Source organism: Glycine max, chromosome 3, assembly GCF_000004515.6.
Source record: "Glycine max cultivar Williams 82 chromosome 3, Glycine_max_v4.0, whole genome shotgun sequence".
NCBI lineage: Eukaryota > Viridiplantae > Streptophyta > Magnoliopsida > Fabales > Fabaceae > Glycine > Glycine max.
This window is the reverse complement of record NC_016090.4, coordinates 32939342-32957334: the sequence shown is the minus strand read 5'-3', so window position 1 is coordinate 32957334 and position 17993 is coordinate 32939342. Positions and strand designations below refer to the sequence as shown.

The 17993-nt window shown below is 32.8% G+C and overlaps 1 long non-coding RNA gene and 1 pseudogene across 11 annotated transcripts; one reads left to right on the top strand and one right to left on the bottom strand.

Annotated features, from left to right (window-relative positions):
* LOC102660860 (very-long-chain aldehyde decarbonylase CER1-like) overlaps window positions 1-17993 on the top strand; it is a 29832-nt pseudogene that overhangs the window by 5278 nt on the left and 6561 nt on the right.
* LOC113001162 (uncharacterized) lies at window positions 231-6597 on the bottom strand. Of its 11 annotated transcripts, XR_003266489.2 has the most exons (6): window positions 5950-6497; window positions 5115-5177; window positions 4855-4949; window positions 4613-4686; window positions 3427-4094; window positions 231-2085 (listed from the first exon to the last, which is right to left on the bottom strand). It is a non-coding gene; the product is annotated as an uncharacterized lncRNA (long non-coding RNA). The 11 variants fall into 11 exon arrangements; XR_005890705.1 differs by adding an exon at window positions 6526-6597 and having other exon boundaries at window positions 4802-6330; XR_005890711.1 differs by having other exon boundaries at window positions 231-523; window positions 1237-2085; window positions 4802-6497.

Genomic DNA, 17993 nt, shown 5'->3' with positions numbered 1-17993 from the left:
AACCTACAGTAGTATCATCATGATTCTACATCGGTTATAATTATAACCATCGTAAACTTTCGACAATTTTACATCGATTATCCTAATAACCGATGTAGAATTGTAATTTTTTTTTTTGCTTTTTGTTCATGAATAAAGGCAATGAAAAAAGTAATCTTAATGTGCACATCATTAAAACAAGTTATAACTTATGCTTTAATAGGTAGCAGTATAGTAATAAAAACATATAATTAAATATTTCCAATTTGTATCATTGACACAAAGAAGCTATACATATAGTTATGACATAATGACTACATTCAACAATTTTATTACCTTTTTGTCCACATCTATATATACTTAATTCCCTACTGACACTCCAATATTACAAATGATATATGCAACTCATACCATAAGGGATATGATGTAGATAGACTGCAAGGCCTAGTACTACAAGCCATCCAAATTTAGTAGCTAGGACATCCCCTGATGTTGTGATGTTGTGGTGTGAGTGGAGATCAAACATGGCCCACGTAATTAAGAGCTGGACACAATAGGTCCAAGTGTTTCAAATCAATACTAACAATGAAGAGAGAAAATCAATACTAAAGATTATGTATACCTGCAACTACACAAGTTATTTTCATAAGAAAACCACATCATAAGCAATCCACATAGTCAGTATTATAGTCTGTTTCTTACATTCTTACCAATTACCACCAATGTTTTTCTTAATTTTTCAAGGGTCTCCACAAGTACAACAAACTATATTTAAAAAGATACTAAAAAATACATGTTCATATAAGAAGCCTGCTTGCAAAGGTTTGGACAAATGGATTGGTGCAGTCAACTTTTTGAAGCTTTGATATGCTAATTCATGTTAAAACAGACTTAGTTAAAGGAATAAAAAGTATGGTGGGTTCAAACCAATAGCAGTTAGGTGGCAATTCAAAGTGAAACTACTAGATAAATGTCAAATCACCTAATTTAGAATAGCTCAATCCGATGGGAAGGATAAACACATGAAGGCAAATTGACACTCAACTCTAACCTATGACTAGAAATCTCAAATTTTGCCTTCTTGTATACTTACAAAATCAAATTGTTCCATTAAACATCTTATGTAATTGGCATGTCAAACCTCAAACAATATTTGGCTCAAATGTCTTGAAAAATAGGTTAGTTGTCATGCCAAAATAACTAAAGCAATCATAAGAATTACCAACACAAACCACATCATGCAAAGATGAGGCTTACCAACACTGAGACACTGCAATCTGATGATGAAGATTTAGAATTAACAAGTTGCTCTTTATCAACATCCCATAGCATAATAGATGATATCTCACCCAATGCATACTGGTATATGTATAAATGTAACAAGGAACACAATAAGAAAATCATTAACATCACAATATGAGGAAACAATTATTGAGGATTTTAGGACATTGGGGTAGAGGGAGATATCCCGCATTCCCAAAAATAATCAAAGAACAACCAGATAGCCACATTGTTGTTGCCAATCAACAACAGCATTCAGACTCCTCACACTAGGTTTATTTGATATCTCTCTTTATATCAAGTAATTAAATCAAAATATTTATGTCATTTTATATTTATTAACTAGCTTATTGGCTAATATTATTAAATATTTGTATTCAATCAACTAGCTTATTGGCTAATATTATTAAATATTTTTATCCAATCAACTAGCTAGCTCATAAATTTTTATTATTTCAGCTCTTATGAGTTTCAACTAATTTATAAGTTTAATTTTCAACTAACTTGTAAATTTGTTTTGACAAATACTCTCGTATTAACTATTTTCTGTTTTTATCTCTGTATGACCTAGAGAGAAAGTAACTACCAATATTTATTGTTAAAAAAATAGAGTGGAGTGAATTTATAAGCAGCTAGATAACGTTGTAGTAAATTACCCATAGGCATCAACAATTTCTTGAGAAGAAGAAGTGAATTTGTTTGTGCAAGGAGGTTGTACCTTCACTAAGGCACCAATGACTCCAAGAGTGGTAAGCCTCAAATACTCAAATAATCTAGACTTACGGGTTGTATTAAGGAAGGGATACAAATATATTGGTATATGAGCTGCAGATGAGAAAAAGGTAAGTATAAAGAGTGAACAGAGTAATATCTTTTTACTTCAAGTGTTAATTTCAATGCTGAAACATATATGGTAATGTCAAAGCAATCTCCTTAATTTTATATTAACAAAAGGGTTGAAAATATTCTTACAAAATAGAAAAGAATGAATTGAAAAATATTAAAGTAAGAAAATTTAAAATTGAATTTTTTTTTTAAAATACAATATTTTCAGAATTAAAATAAAAATATTAACACATGTTTAAAAATTAAAATAACAATATTTTCAAAACAAAATTAACCTAACTATTAATATTAACACTATTTAAAAATTAAAATAACAATAAATATTTAGAAACTTATTTAATATTCTAAAAACTTATTTTAAATTTTCTTAACTTTAGGACTAATGTGACATTTCAGGACCAAAATAATTTTTTTTTCCATGAGAGAATTTATCTCATCTTTATTTTGTATTAAAAAATTTCAGTGTATCCACAATATGTAACACAAGTAGCAAGTAGTTTAATCTTTTTAAGTATATGTCAGAATTTTAATCTATGATATGTGAATAAAGCAACATGTGGGAGAAGAGAAAATACATTTTAAAAAAATCTGATGCACATAGTATTATTCATGGACAACAACCCGAAACCTTCGTCATGGCCAATTTACTTTCAAGTTGTAACTGAGCCATAATTGCTAAAGGTTATGCATCAAATTTAGGCTTGACCTATATTTAGTTTAGATCTCTTTTTATTTGGTCCAGAAATTTAGTTCATTTTTAAACTATATATTCATCTCTTTTTAATTTAGTTCATTAGTTATATAACCAGTTACATCTTTAACTAGTTATATAACCAATTAATCTATAACTTAGAAGAGGGGATAAAAAAAGTGAGAGAAAAAAACAAAATTAGCATCTTAAATTCTATAGGTTATTGAAATATGTTAGAGAGGGGAAATAGAAAAGAATGAAAAGAGAGAGGGGAAATAGAATTAATAAGACAAGAAAAGAAAACCAAGAACTCCTCTAATATGCATGAGACATGAGCAGACATGAAAATTGTAACCTTCTCTCTCGGAGTCGTACGTAAAAGGAAAAAGCATCTTCAACCACAAAATTAGAAGAAATAGTATCTAATTTCCTAATTTAAAAATTGGACGACAAGGAATTTATTTCCTTAAATTGTGATGTCCTCTGTAGTTCCTCTGTAGTGCCATCCATTTGCTAATAAATAAATTAACAATATTCACCCGTATGATATTATATATATATATATATATATATATAATGGAAATCTAAAATTCTTTCATGATCATATGCTTAAGTTAGCTAATTGTTACCTCTGTCCTGCCAGGCATAATTGGTCTTCCATGTCAGTGCATGATTCCCATCTCATGACAGTGCTACATATAGCACTTGATCAGGTACAAAATAAAATAAAAAAACTGCATTATGTCACCATTACCATCACAAGAGCAGATGAGGTAATCTTTATTTGGATGAAAATCTACTAACATTACAGGTGTTGAATGTCCAGTGAAGGTGCAAAGTGAATAACCAAGTTGTATTATTGTTTCCATTTAACTTTTCCAAACCATAATACAGCTTCAAGAGGAAAAATTATATCTCTCACAAAAGTAACCACAATCACTAACACAAACACAAGAACGACAAAATCTTATTCCGTTACATCATCACCTCAAACAGAAACATAAGCCAATATAATAGATAGAAATTAGAATTAATACTGCCATATCAAAAACCAAAAAGAAAACAATAATATCAACAAAAACCAATTCTTTACTCATTGGAGACCAACAATAAAAGAGTGAAGTAAAACAAAATATAACTTTAAGAGTCATCTTTTTGCATTGATTTTTAGGCAGCTCTCACTTTTAAGTACCTTGCTTCACCTGGATTGACAAGGAGTGAAGTATCCTCCATTGGCTGTAGAAGCAGAAATTATCCTTGTGGAGGCATTCACTTCAAAGAGATTGAGACTTTCACCCTGTTTCAATCATGGAAAACTAATCAGGGTCCTCATAGTGTGCCAAAATGCTACCTTTAAACAAAAAAAAAGGCTTAAATGTTTTTTTATTCATGAAAGTATGTCCTTCTTCTAAAATTAGTTCTTATTTAAATTTTGGATCCTACTAACTAGTGTCTTAAGAACATCAGTTAAGAAATTAATAGATTTTTTTTAACTAAATCCATGGTCATTGGATATTATGGTGGAAGTACATTGGTAACACTTTTCTATAAAAACTTTCTAATTTTTATTCCTTCTTATAAGTGTTCTAAGAGTACTTGTTAGTGTTTTCCTTAAATTTGATTCACTTTAACTTCTAAAAATTACAAAAATAATATATTTTTAACCTCAAGCGGCAGGTTAAAAATTGAAAATTCGGTGTTTTTGTTGAATGTAACAACTCAAAGCTAATAAAAATTTATATGTTGACTCAAATAAAATCAAAATGTAACACTAAAGTAATAAATGAAGTACACTAGTAGTAAGAATTTGACTACCATAGTAATGCCATTTGAAGTCCAATTTCCAATGTTATTGACTACCATAGTAATGCCATTTGGCTGCAAAGCCTCTGAAACCATGTTTGTAGCTGTCAAAACATTACAATGCGGGGGGCGGGGGGGGGGGGGGGGGGGGGGGGGGAATCACTCATTTAAAACAAGGGGTGATTAAGAAATGCAACTAACTGAAAAGACTTGCAGAATTTGCCAAGAAAAGAAAAAGTGATCATAACTCTGACCATCCACTATGAACAGAAGCAAGAATTTGATGATTTTCCTTCAGGTTATCATCTGGGATTTCCCCACTTTTGCTTCCCATGTACACTACATAAACCTGCCATCCAATCCATATTCTACACTTCAGTTAAGAACCCCAAAACCCAGTGAACACCATAACCAAAAATGCTAAACAAAGAAGCCACTGTTTGAACTTACCTTGGTGGAAAAGAAAAAGCTAACTTTTGCAGCAAACACAGCCAGAAACAGATTATGAACTTACCTTGGCCGAAGTTTCAGATCCCCTGCCTCAAGTTGCTTTGTAAACTCTTCTATTCTTTGAACTCTGTATGAGCATGCATTTTAATGCAGTATGAGAACAATATTTGTTCATGGACAATATGAACAAATACCCAATCATTAATTTTATAACTTTGAGAGATACAAATGAAGGAGCAATAATGAGAAAAGTGTACTAATTTTTGTGGTTACAGATTTCTATTCTCAATTATTATAATATTTTTTTGTAGTATTTATTACTATAGATATGATATTTATTTAGCTACTGAGAATACACTTGCAAAAGGGTTGGAATTCATGCGGATATCAAGAGGACATGCAACACAGAGGATAATCAAATATAAAGTGAAACAAGTTAGAAGCTGAAGGTAACATTGCCTAGCTAGCATCACAAACCATTTGCTAAACTCTACATGGTTAGTTACAAGTGAAGCCATAGCCCATAAGAAGCCATAACCCATGAGAATAGGCAAAGACAGAGTTAAGGCAGATGTTATTGGAAGCTTCTTCAGTCCAAATATCCCCTATTACTATAATATGCATCCAAACTTTATTAACTCGATTTAAGTCTGATATCCAGTTGATGATGGCCTAACAATTGATCTAAGATAGGCTCTAATATCATTTTAAGATATTGAGCCTAACTTAACCACACAAAACCAGATAGGGGACTGAGGGTAGGGAAAGTACACAGAGAGATAGAGACTCAAAACAGTAAGAAAGTTGTCCAGTCTTGCAACAAATCAGAAATTAAAACTCACTGAAGCTAACATGAATAGAATAACTGTGAGAATCAAAGGTGAAAAAATTATCCATACCTGGTGAAGGGGAAAAAGATAGCCTTGAATAAGCTGGCATTCTACTCCATAAATATATACCAGAGGACACAATAAATTATGGATTGCTTTATTATCCTTATTCTTACCAAAACCTTCATGAATCATTTAAGATAAATTTCTACAAATTGAAAGGGAATATTGGAATAAAATATTTTCAAAGCTTGGTCGCAAATCCTCATCCATGTTGTAACAGATAGAGGTTAAATGTACACTACCATTTACTGGTTTTGAAAAGCCCATATGATTATTGGGGTTTTAATTTAATAGATAGAGGTTAAATGTACACTACCATTCAATGGTTTTGAAAAGTCCATACAAATTTGTGAGGAAGAGGTGCAGAGGAAATTGTTTCCTGAAATACTATCACCAAAGAAGTAAAATGTCAAGCAATGCAAGAAACAAGATTGATGCATGCAACAAAAATTTAAATATTAAAAGAACAAAAAAAAAACAATAAAACTTATACTACTACTTATTTCTAACAAGGCAATAACCAGTCTCCTCAAGAATCTAGAGCTAAGGCATAAATTTTCTGCTTCATATATCACAACTTACTTGAAATTGTTAGATTTGTTTTTAGTAAACAAGTAGCATCTGTGGGTTTCCAAGAAATGCGCTCTAGTTGTATCCTGCTACAGGTTTCCTAGAAATGGTTTCAGCACTAGCACATATATAGTTATCTAATATCCTAATTTCCACTATAAATTTAAAGAGAAAGTGTCATTTTCTGAACGCACATATTAGAATTCACATAGGAAAGTTTAGGGAAAAATCATATACCATTGAAAAACTCACCCATAACCTTTTGCTAAAAATTTTGGAGTGGGACCACTGAGATTATTAAATGACAAATCCCTACAACATATATGGAACAGTAATGAGATTTACTTTTACCTTCCAACCCAATATAAAGTACGTAGTAAAGTCCATTTTAAATATTTGTCAGTCAACATTTTGATTCATAATTTTTTCATAAAAACCTTTTAATGAGAATTTTGATTAGCACAATAGGAAGATAGTATAAAAAAACCCAACATTCAGGATAGATAGAGGCATTCAAGTTCCTAAATACCATAAAATAGTCCAGAAGGAGCAATTAAAGCATTTTTAACTTTTCTTGATTAATACGAACCTAAATCAACGCAAAAATTCATGATAATATGAATAAATTACCATGTCGAGAACATGAACGAGGGCCTTAATCAAAATTTCATCCAAGGAGAGAATGTTGTCGTCAACCCATTTTTTGAGGACCAAATCCAGTTCCAGGAACCCTCGCTGGTTGCTTCTATATAATAGCCTGCTGAGAAATTAGAACAAACTAAAGAACATTATGTAAAATATACATATACTGATCTAAACATGCAAATCAATTTAAATGGCATATTCAGATCAAACAGCGGAAATTAAATATTACGAGCGTACCTCCAGCCATTGCAAATCGAACGCGAAGTGGCGCATACACGAACCTGAAAGGCAGTTTTGTTCTTTCAGACCCTTACTCGCTCTGAATAGATGGTGTATTTTTTCTGAATAGAGAAGTGGGTTTGGTGATACAAAACTGAGAGCACTCAATCCTATTTATAGAGTCTATCCATCACACAGCTCAACTTGTTATCAAAACGTGAGATAAAAGTTATCAGTACGTGAGATAAAGGATGAGAATGTGATTTGTGAATGAAAAATGGACCAGATTCAAAAATAATAAAATTTTCCAAAATAATAAAATAAAAAGGAAGCACATGCAACGTGAATGTGGGCTTCCAACATTCTCCCACTTGGTTCATTTAACTCAACATCAACCGTCACAAGAAACTGTAGAAGTAAATGACTTTGGTGTTTTGATGATGATCATGATGATTTGATGCAAATGATGTAAATGCGCCTTTCAAGTTTAAATTCAAGACAATGATTCAAGAATACAAGTCAAACAATCAAGATGATCACTAGTATTTTAGGAAGAGAATTCCTAATTAATATAGCAAAAGGTTTGGCCAAGTAATTTAAGTTAAAAAGTGTTTTTCAAGAGATTTACACTGGTAATCGATTACCAATGGCCAAAAATGATTTACAACAGCTACTAAATATTTTGAATTCAAATTTTAGACTGTGTAATCGATTACACAATATTGGTAATCGATTACCAGCAGTTAATGAACATTTTAATTCAAATTTTAAAAGCTGTAATCGATTACACAAATCCTGTAATCGATTACCAGAGAAGATTTTTAGAAAATTATTTCTAAGAGTCACATCTTCTCAAATGGTTTTACATGACCACCAAAGGTCTATATATATGTGACTTAGAACACGAATTTGCTTAGAGTTTTTCAGAACAACAAGTGTTTATTCTTTCAAAGAGCAAAATCATTTTATCCTCTTAAGAATTCCTTGGCCAATACACTTGCAATTCAATAAGGAATCATTTGAGTGCTCAGATTGTAAAATCTATCTCTTTCAAGAGAGATTCATTCTTCTCTTCTTTCTAATTCTCTAAGGGATTAAGAGACCGAGGGTCTCTTGTTGTAAAAGAAATCTGAACACAAAGGAAGGATTGTCCTTGTGTGTTTAGAACTTGTAAAAGGATTTTACAAGATAGTGGAACTCTCAAGCGGGTTGCTTGGGGACTGGACGTAGGCACAAGGGTGTGGCCGAACCAATATGAATCCGAGTTTGCACTTTCTCTTCCCTTAAACTCTTTTATTTATTATTGTTTTATATTTATATTCAGATTGTTCTATTTGAATCATTATTTAAGAAGTTCATTGTTAAGGGAATTTGTAACTTGAATAGAAAGTGAAATAGAATTTTAATTGGGAAAATAGTTTGTAATATCTTAATTCAACCCCCCTTTTTAAGATATCTGAGGCCACTTGTCTAACAAGTGGTATCAGAGCTTCATTCTTGTATAAAGTTTAGAAGCTTCAAGAAAAATGGCCTCAACAAACTTCTTATTTCCATAAGGAAATTCAATCAATAGACCTCCAATTTTTAATGGAGAGGGTTACCACTACTGGAAAACCCGAATGCAAATTTTTATTGAGGCAATAGACTTAAATATTTGGGAAGCCATAGAAATAGGGCCTTATATACCCACCACAGTAGAAAGAATTACAATAGATGGAAGCACATCAAGTGAAAGCATAACAATAGAAAACCTAGAGATAGATGGTCTGAAAAGGATAGAAGACGAGTACAATACAATTTAAAAGCCAAAAACATAATTACATCTGCCCTGGGAATGGATGAATATTTCAGGGTTTCAAATTGTAAGAGTGCTAAGGAAATGTGGGACACTCTACAATTAACACATGAAGGAACAACGGATGTTAAAAGATCTAGGATAAACACATTAACTCATGAGTATGAACTATTTAGGATGAATGCAAATGAAAGCATTCAAGACATGCAAAAGAGGTTTACACATATAGTAAATCATCTTGCAGCCTTAGGGAAAGAGTTTCAAAATGAAGATCTCATAAACAAAGTGTTAAGATGTTTAAGCAGAGAATGGCAACCTAAAGTAACAGCCATTACTGAATCAAGAGATTTATCTAACATGACTCTTGCTACTCTATTTGGAAAGTTATAGGAACACGAAATGGAATTATTGAGATTAAGTCAACATGAAGAAAATGACAAGAAAAAGAAGGGAATTGCTCTTAAAGCCTCATCTTCAATCCAAGAAGAAAGTGATAAGGAAATTGATTTAGATGAAGATGATGATCTTAGCCTTTTTGTAAAAAGGTTCAACAAGTTTCTTAAAGTAAGAGGAAATCAAAGGCGACCCAATTTTAAATCTAAAAGAAGGACAGAAACTTCATCCTCTACTCCAAAGTGCTTTGAGTGCAATCAACCTGGACATCTGAGGGTTGATTGTCCTATCTTCAAGAAAAAGATGGAGAAGTCTGAAAAGAAAAATTTTAGTGAAAAGAAATTGAAGAAAGCATACATCACATGGGATGAAAATGATATGGAATCTTCTGAAGATTCAGAAAATGAAGAGATAAACCTCTGCCTAATGGCTAAAAGTTATGAAAGTGATGAAGAGGTAACATCTTCAAATAACTTATCCATTTCTTTTGATGAATTACAAGATGCATTTGCTGATTTGCATAAAGAGTCAATTAAACTTGCAAAGTTAGTTTCATCTTCTAAGAAGACAATTTCAGATTTAGAAAATGAAATTTCAAAATTAAATAAAGAATTAGATCATCTTAGAAATGAAGTCTCAATTTCTAAATCAAATGAAAAAGTTCATATCTCTACTATTTCTGAGAAGAAAATATCTGATTCTTGTAGTTGTTGTGAAAAATATGAAAAAGAAATTAAAGAATTGAAAAACTCACTTGTAAAATTTTCTTATAGTAAAAATAATTTAGATGTCATATTAGGAAAACAAAGATGTGTCTCCAATAAGGCTGGAATAGGATATAAATCTGAAAAACAACAAAAATTTCATAAAAACTTCTCTACTTCCACACAAAAATATAATTATAGTTCTATCACTTGTTTTTACTGTGGAAGAAAAGGGCATGGCATATCTACTTGCTACTTTAAGAAAAACTACAACAACATTAAAATGATATGGGTCCCAAAAGGATCTTCAGTTTACACTAACACACAAGGACCCAATAAAGTTTGGGTACCTAACTCAAAAACTTGATTATGTAGGTGTCTTTGAGGAAAAAGTGGTACATAGATAGCGGATGTTCAAAACATATGACTGGAGATGCATCAAAGTTTACACATATCTCTCCCAAGAAAAGTGGGCATGTAACATATGGTGACAACAACAAAGGTAGAATCCTTGGAGTTGGTAAAATAGGTACAAATTCTTCAAACTCCATTGAAAATGTTCTACTTGTTGAAGGTCTTAAGCACAGCCTGCTTAGTGTTAGTCAATTATGTGACAAAGGCTATCTAGTATCATTTGATTCTCAAAAATATCTTATAGAACATAAGCATGACATTAATATAAATCATGTAGGACATAGAGTCAGCAATGTATACATGATAGACTTAAGCCTAAAACTAGATAACAATCATTGTTTTCTTAGCAAAGATGATGATCCATGGTTATGGCATAAAAGAATTGCTCACATAAACATGGATCACTTAAACAAATTAATTTCAAAAGATTTAGTAGTTGGTTTGCCTAAATTGAAATTTGAAAAAGATAAACTATGTGATGCATGTCAAAAGGGTAAACAAACTAGAGTCTCATTCAAACCTAAAAATATTGTTTCAACCACTCAACCCTTACAATTATTACATATGGATTTATTTGGTCCATCTAGAACCATGAGTTTTGGAGGAAATTACTATACTCTTGTTATAGTTGATGATTTCTCTAGATATACTTGGACATTATTCATTACTCATAAAAGTGATGCATTCCAGGCATTTAGAAAACTTGCTAAAGTTATACAAAACAAGAAAAATCTTAAGATTGCATCCATTAGAAGTGATCATGGGGGTGAATTTGAAAACAAAGATTTTGAATTATTTTGTGAAGAACATGGTATTGAACATCATTTTTCTACACCTAGAACCCCTCAACAAAATGGAGTTGTTGAGAGGAAAAATAGGTCATTGGAAGAAATTGCTAGAACTTTATTAAAAGATATTTTTCTTCCAAAATATTTTTGGGCTGAAGCCGTCAATACTGCATGTTACATCATGAATAGGGCTATAATAAGACCTATTTTAAAGAAAACCCCATATGAGTTATATAATGGTAGAAAACCCAACATTTCACATCTACATGTTTTTGGTTGCAAATGTTTTGTGCTTAATAATGGTAAAGATAATCTAGGAAAATTTGATGCAAAATCTGATGAAGGCATCTTTGTTGGATATTCATTGCAAAGCAAAGCATATAGGATATATAATAAAAGAACTGTGAATATTGAGGAATCCATTCATGTTACTTTTGATGAATCTAATGCTATCTTGTCAAGAAAGAATATGCTAGATGATATTGCAGAATCTTTAGAACAAATTCATATTCATGGACAAGATTCTAAAGGAAAAGGGAAAGGAAGCAATGAAGATCCTCCAGAAGAAGCCAAATCAAATAATGAACTTCCAAAAGAATGGAAAGCCTCAAAAGATCATCCTCTTGACAACATTATTGGTGATATCTCAAAAGGGGTAACGACTACACATTCTCTTAAAGAATTATGCAATGATATGGCTTTTGTATCTATGATTGAACCTAAAAATATAAAAGAAACCATAGTAGATGATAACTGGATTATTTCCATGCAAGAAGAACTTAATCAATTTGAAAGAAACAATGTGTGGGAACTTGTAGAGAAACCTAAAAATTATCCCATCATAGGAACAAAATGGGTATTTAGAAATAAGTTAGATGAACATGGAATAATCATTAGAAATAAGGCTAGATTAGTTGCAAAAGGATATAATCAAGAAGAAGGTATAGATTATGAAGAAACATATGCTCCAGTTGCTAGATTAGAAGGCATTAGAATGCTCTTAGCATATGCATCCATAATGAATTTTAAGCTTTATCAAATGGATGTTAAAAGTGCTTTTCTAAATGGCTTAATTCAAGAAGAAGTATATGTTGAACAACCACCAGGTTTTGAAATATTGGATAAGCCAAATCATGTCTATAAATTGAAAAAGGCTTTATATGGCTTGAAACAAGCCCCTAGGGCTTGGTACGAGCGTCTAAGTAAGTTCCTTTTATAAAAGGACTTTTCTAGAGGAAAAGCAGATACTACTATTTTTATAAAGAGAAAATCACATGATATTTTATTAGTTCAAATTTATGTTGATGACATTATTTTTGGATCCACTAATGAATTATTGTGCAAGGAATTCTCCCATGACATGCAAAGTGAGTTTGAAATGTCAATGATGGGAGAACTTAACTTCTTTCTTGGATTGCAAATTAAACAAACTAAGGATGGTATCTTTGTCAATCAATCCAAGTATTGCAAAGAGTTAATCCACAAATTCGACATGGAAAATGCTAAGCACATGGCTACACCAATGAGCACTGCTTGTTATGTAGATAAAGATGAAACCGGTCAGTCAATAGATGTTAAACAATATCGAGGTATGATCGGATCACTTCTTTATTTATCTGCTAGCAGACCTGATATAATGTTTAGTGTGTGTATGTGTGCTAGATTTCAATCAAATCCTAAACAATCACATCTTAGTGTTGTTAAATGAATCATAAGATATTTAGTAGGCACTATGAACTTAGGTTTATGGTATCCTAGAAATTCCACATGCACCTTAATTGGATATTCTGATTCAGACTTTGCCGATTCTAAAATAGATAGAAAGAGCACAAGCGGAACTTGTCAGTTCATTGGTTCTGCTATAGTTTCTTGGCATAGTAAGAAACAAAATAGTGTTGCTTTATCCACTGCAAAAGCAGAATATATTTCTGCCGACAGTTGTTGTGCACAAATCTTATGGATAAAGCAACAACTTTCTGATTATGGAATCCTTCTTGACCATATACCTATTAGGTGTGATAATACATGTGCAATTAATCTCTCCAAGAATCCAGTTCAACACTCTAGAACTAAACATATAGAAATTAGGCACCATTTTCTAAGAGATCATGTTCTAAAGGGAGATTGTGTATTAGAGTTTGTTGATACTAAGAATCAACTTGCTGATATTTTCACAAAACCTCTCCCCAAAGAAACATTATTCTCTATTAGAAGGGAATTATGCCTCTTAGATGTTAGTGATTTAGATAAATAAGGATTGATTGATTAATTTATTCTTATGATTGATTGTTTATGTTAAGTATGTTACTTTGATTGATTTTGTTTAAATTCTTGTTATTATGATAGAATTTATGAATTCCTGTGTGTTTTATATTTGAATGATTGAATTAAGTGCATTAGTAGTGATAATTAATAATATTAGATGTATTTAGCATAGACATAGGTAATTTTTTGAGAAACTAGCCTAGTTTATGCTCTAGTAATCGATTACCATCCAGTGTAATCGATTACACAAGAACAGGCAGCCTGTAATCGATTACAACATCCTGTAATTGATTACCAGAAGGCTTATTACTCCTGTAATCGATTACCAAGCCTTGTAATCGATTACAACTCATCCTCGTCTATAAATACCTACGAAACCAGTGTTGCTGCGCAGCCAAGGCTTCTCCTCGTGCCTCCTCCATCCCTAAATCTTCAAACCTTCGTATCTTACTCAAATCTTCACCAAAACACGTCCCGTAAAGCCCAATCTTCCTCTTTTTCACTCCTCTTTCACTTTCACCGATTGAAATTCACTAAAACTTCATCAAATGGCAGAACCATCGAAAAAGAGAAAGGGATCATCCTCCACCACCGCTGCTGCTGCCCATCGCCACCACGGACCATCCGAAGCACCCACAACACCTATTCATCCCTCTTTGTCATCTCCAAGATCATCCACTTTGTTTTCATCCGATGATCAGCGTCTACGGTACCTTTCTCAATTTTCTTCTAGGATCATCTTAGACCCTAAGTACCTAGACGTAGATTTCTTTAATGATGAAACGTTTGATTGCTATCAAGTGTTTCAAAATTCTGGCTTGGTTGATTTCATGTCCTTAAAATTGCCACATTATCCTGAACTTGTAAAGGTCTTCTACTGTAATTTAAAAATTCAGGATGGCATTATTTCTTCTGAGGTGCATGGTATTCCCATGATCATTGATCAGCCATTATTCTTTTCTTTAACTCATTTACCCAGTCAAGGTGCACATTTTGAGGGCACCATTGTTGATGACTGGAAATTTGATTATTCTAGTCATGATGCTCGTCGTATGGTCTACAATGACCAGGCTGAAATGACCGGTAGATTGCTGGACAGGTCATTAACATTTGATAATCGCATCATGCACTATATAATTGTTAGAATTTTGCTTCCCCGATCTTCAAATTTGGCACAAGCCTCTGAGGAGGATTTGATTTTGATGTGGGCTTTCCTTACCGGTCGTTAGATCGACTGGGCTCACTTGGTTCGATACCGAATGCATAAGGCATTACTGGCCAATGCACCTCTCCCTTACCCTCAATTGATAACTTTGTTTCTGCGTCATTTTCAAATTCCGCTTGATGATGAACCATTTGTTCAAGTCAAGCGTTCCTTTGCAATTGGTGCTGGTGCAGTGACTTCCTTTGGATACTGTAAGGATCGGAATGGTCAATGGCTGAAGAAAGACGCACTCCCTCCTCAAGATGAGCGTACTCCTTCACCTCCTCCTCAGCGAGATGATTCAACACTCATGACTGAAGTTCTTTCCGAATTACGGGGTCTTCGTTCTTATGTTGGTGAACGTTTCGACTCACTGGATACTCGTTTTGCCGGAATGGATATTCGCCTCACACAGCTTGAAGAGGATGTGGGTTACATTCGTCAGAGTTTCGATCTTCCACCACCACCTCCACCTTCTTAGAATTTAGTTTATAATTCTATGTCTCTTATAAGCCGTGTATTTTGGCTATGCTACTTAGATTATTATTTTCAGTACTTTATTTATCTTTTAGTGTTTGGATTTTAGACTTTTATGCTTTGATACTATGTGTTTTTGAATTTTGAACTGATTGGATTCTATTTTGGTCATGTCTTAGTTATGATTTTGGTTAGTTATGACTTATAATTTATAATTGATCTTTATCCACATCATTATTATATCTGTTTTGATTCCCAAGTACTTTGGCTTTTTGATGTTGCCAAAGGGGGAGAAAAATGGGGTGTAGAAAAGCTTAGAAATCAAGTGGGGGTGTAGAAAAGCTTAGAAAAAGCTTAGAAATCAAGTGATCAATCAAGTTATCATCAATTCCAAAACATAGGGGGAGTGAACGCCAATTTTATACATATACATTGTTTGCTTGTATCTTGATTTCAGGACTTATATTGTCATCATCAAAAAGGGGGAGATTGTAGAAGCAAATGACTTTGGTGTTTTGATGATGATCATGATGATTTGATGCAAATGATGCAAATGCGCCTTTCAAGTTTAAATTCAAGACAATGATTCAAGAATACAAGCCACAACATCAAGATGATCACTAGTATTTTAGGAAGGGAATTCCTAATTGATATAGTAAAAGGTTTGGCCAAGTAATTTAAGTTAAAAAGTGTTTTTCAAGAGATTTACTCTCTGATAATCGATTACCAGAGGATGTAATCGATTACCAGTGGCCAAAAATGATTTACAACAGCTACTAAATATTTTGAATACAAATTTTAGACTGTGTAATCGATTACACAATATTGGTAATCGATTACCAGCAGTTAATAAACGTTTTAATTCAAATTTTAAAAGCTGTAATCGATTACACAAATCCTGTAATCGATTACCAGAGAAGATTTTCAGAAAATTATTTCTAAGAGTCACATCTTCTCAAATGGTTTTACATGACCACCAAAGGTCTATATATATGTGACTTAGAATACGAATTTGCTTAGAGTTTTTTAGAACAACAAGTGTTTATTCTCTCAAAAAGCAAAATCATTTTATCCTCTTAAGAATTCCTTGGCCAATACACTTGTAATTCAATAAGGAATCATTTGAGTGCTCAGATTGTAAAATCTATCTCTTTCAAGAGAGATTCATTCTTTTCTTCTTTCTAATTCTCTAAGGGATTAAGAGACCGAGGGTCTCTTGTTGTAAAAGAATTCTGAACACAAAGGAAGGATTGTCCTTGTGTGTTCAGAACTTGTAAAAGGATTTTACAAGATAGTGGAACTCTCAAGCGGGTTGCTTGGGGACTGGACGTAGACACAAGGGTGTGGCCGAACCAGTATGAATCCGAGTTTGCACTTTCTCTTCCCTTAAACTCTTTTATTTATTATTGTTCTATATTTATATTCAGATTGTTCTATTTGAATCATTATTTAAGAAGTTCATTGTTAAGGGAATTTGTAACTTGAATAGAAAGTGAAATAGAATTTTAATTGGGAAAATAGTTTGTAATATCTTAATTCAACCACCCTTCTTAAGATATCTGAGGCCACTTGTCTAACAGAAACATGATATAGGAGTCATGGCGATAGGTCCTCTGATGATGAGTAGTACCTTCCATGTGCCACAATATATCAAGTCTCTCAACACTAGCTCTCAACTTAATGAATAAACCATATGTTTATTCTATATCTAAACCGAATTATTTTTCTTGAAATAAATAAATATGTGCATAAAACCATATGAGAAAATATCTAACAAAATAAGAGTTTCATTGAAAATAACAAATTTACGTACAATGAAATTATATCATGGAACCAAGTCTCATTCGTACTACATGATCCTTAAAATTCTTTGGTGGCATGCCTTTAGTTAAAGGATCAGCAATCATCAACTCAGTGTTGACGTGTTCAATGACCACTTTCTTTTCTTTAACACGTTCTCTTATGGCTAAGTACTTGATGTCGATGTGTTTACTTTGACTTCCACTTTTGTTGTTTTTAGCAATAAACACCGCAGCAAAGTTGTCACAATACAACTTTAATGGCCTAGAAATAGAGTCCACAACTCTAAGGCCAGACATGAAATTCTTCAACCATACACCATGCGAGGTAGCCTCAAAACAGGAAACGAACTCAGCCTCCATAGTGGAAGTAGCAGTTAAGGTTTGCTTGGCACTTCTCCAAGATACAGCTCCATCAGCTAACATAAAAATATAACTAGATGTTGATCTTCGTGAATCAACGCAACCAGTAAAGTCTGAGTCGAAGTAGCCAATCACTTCCAGACAATCAGTTTGTTTGTACATGAGCATGTAATCCTTTGTTCCTTGAAGATATCTCATCACTTTCTTTGCAGGTTTCCAGTGGTCAATACCTGGATTACTTTGATATCTTCCCAAGACTCCAACAGCAAACACAATATCAGGTCTAGTGCAAACCTGAGCATACATAAGGCTTCCAACTACTGAGCATATGAAATATTTTTCATGTGTTCCTGCTCAAAATCATTTTTGGGGCACTGACTCAAAGAGAGTTTGTCACCCTTCACAATGGGAGCT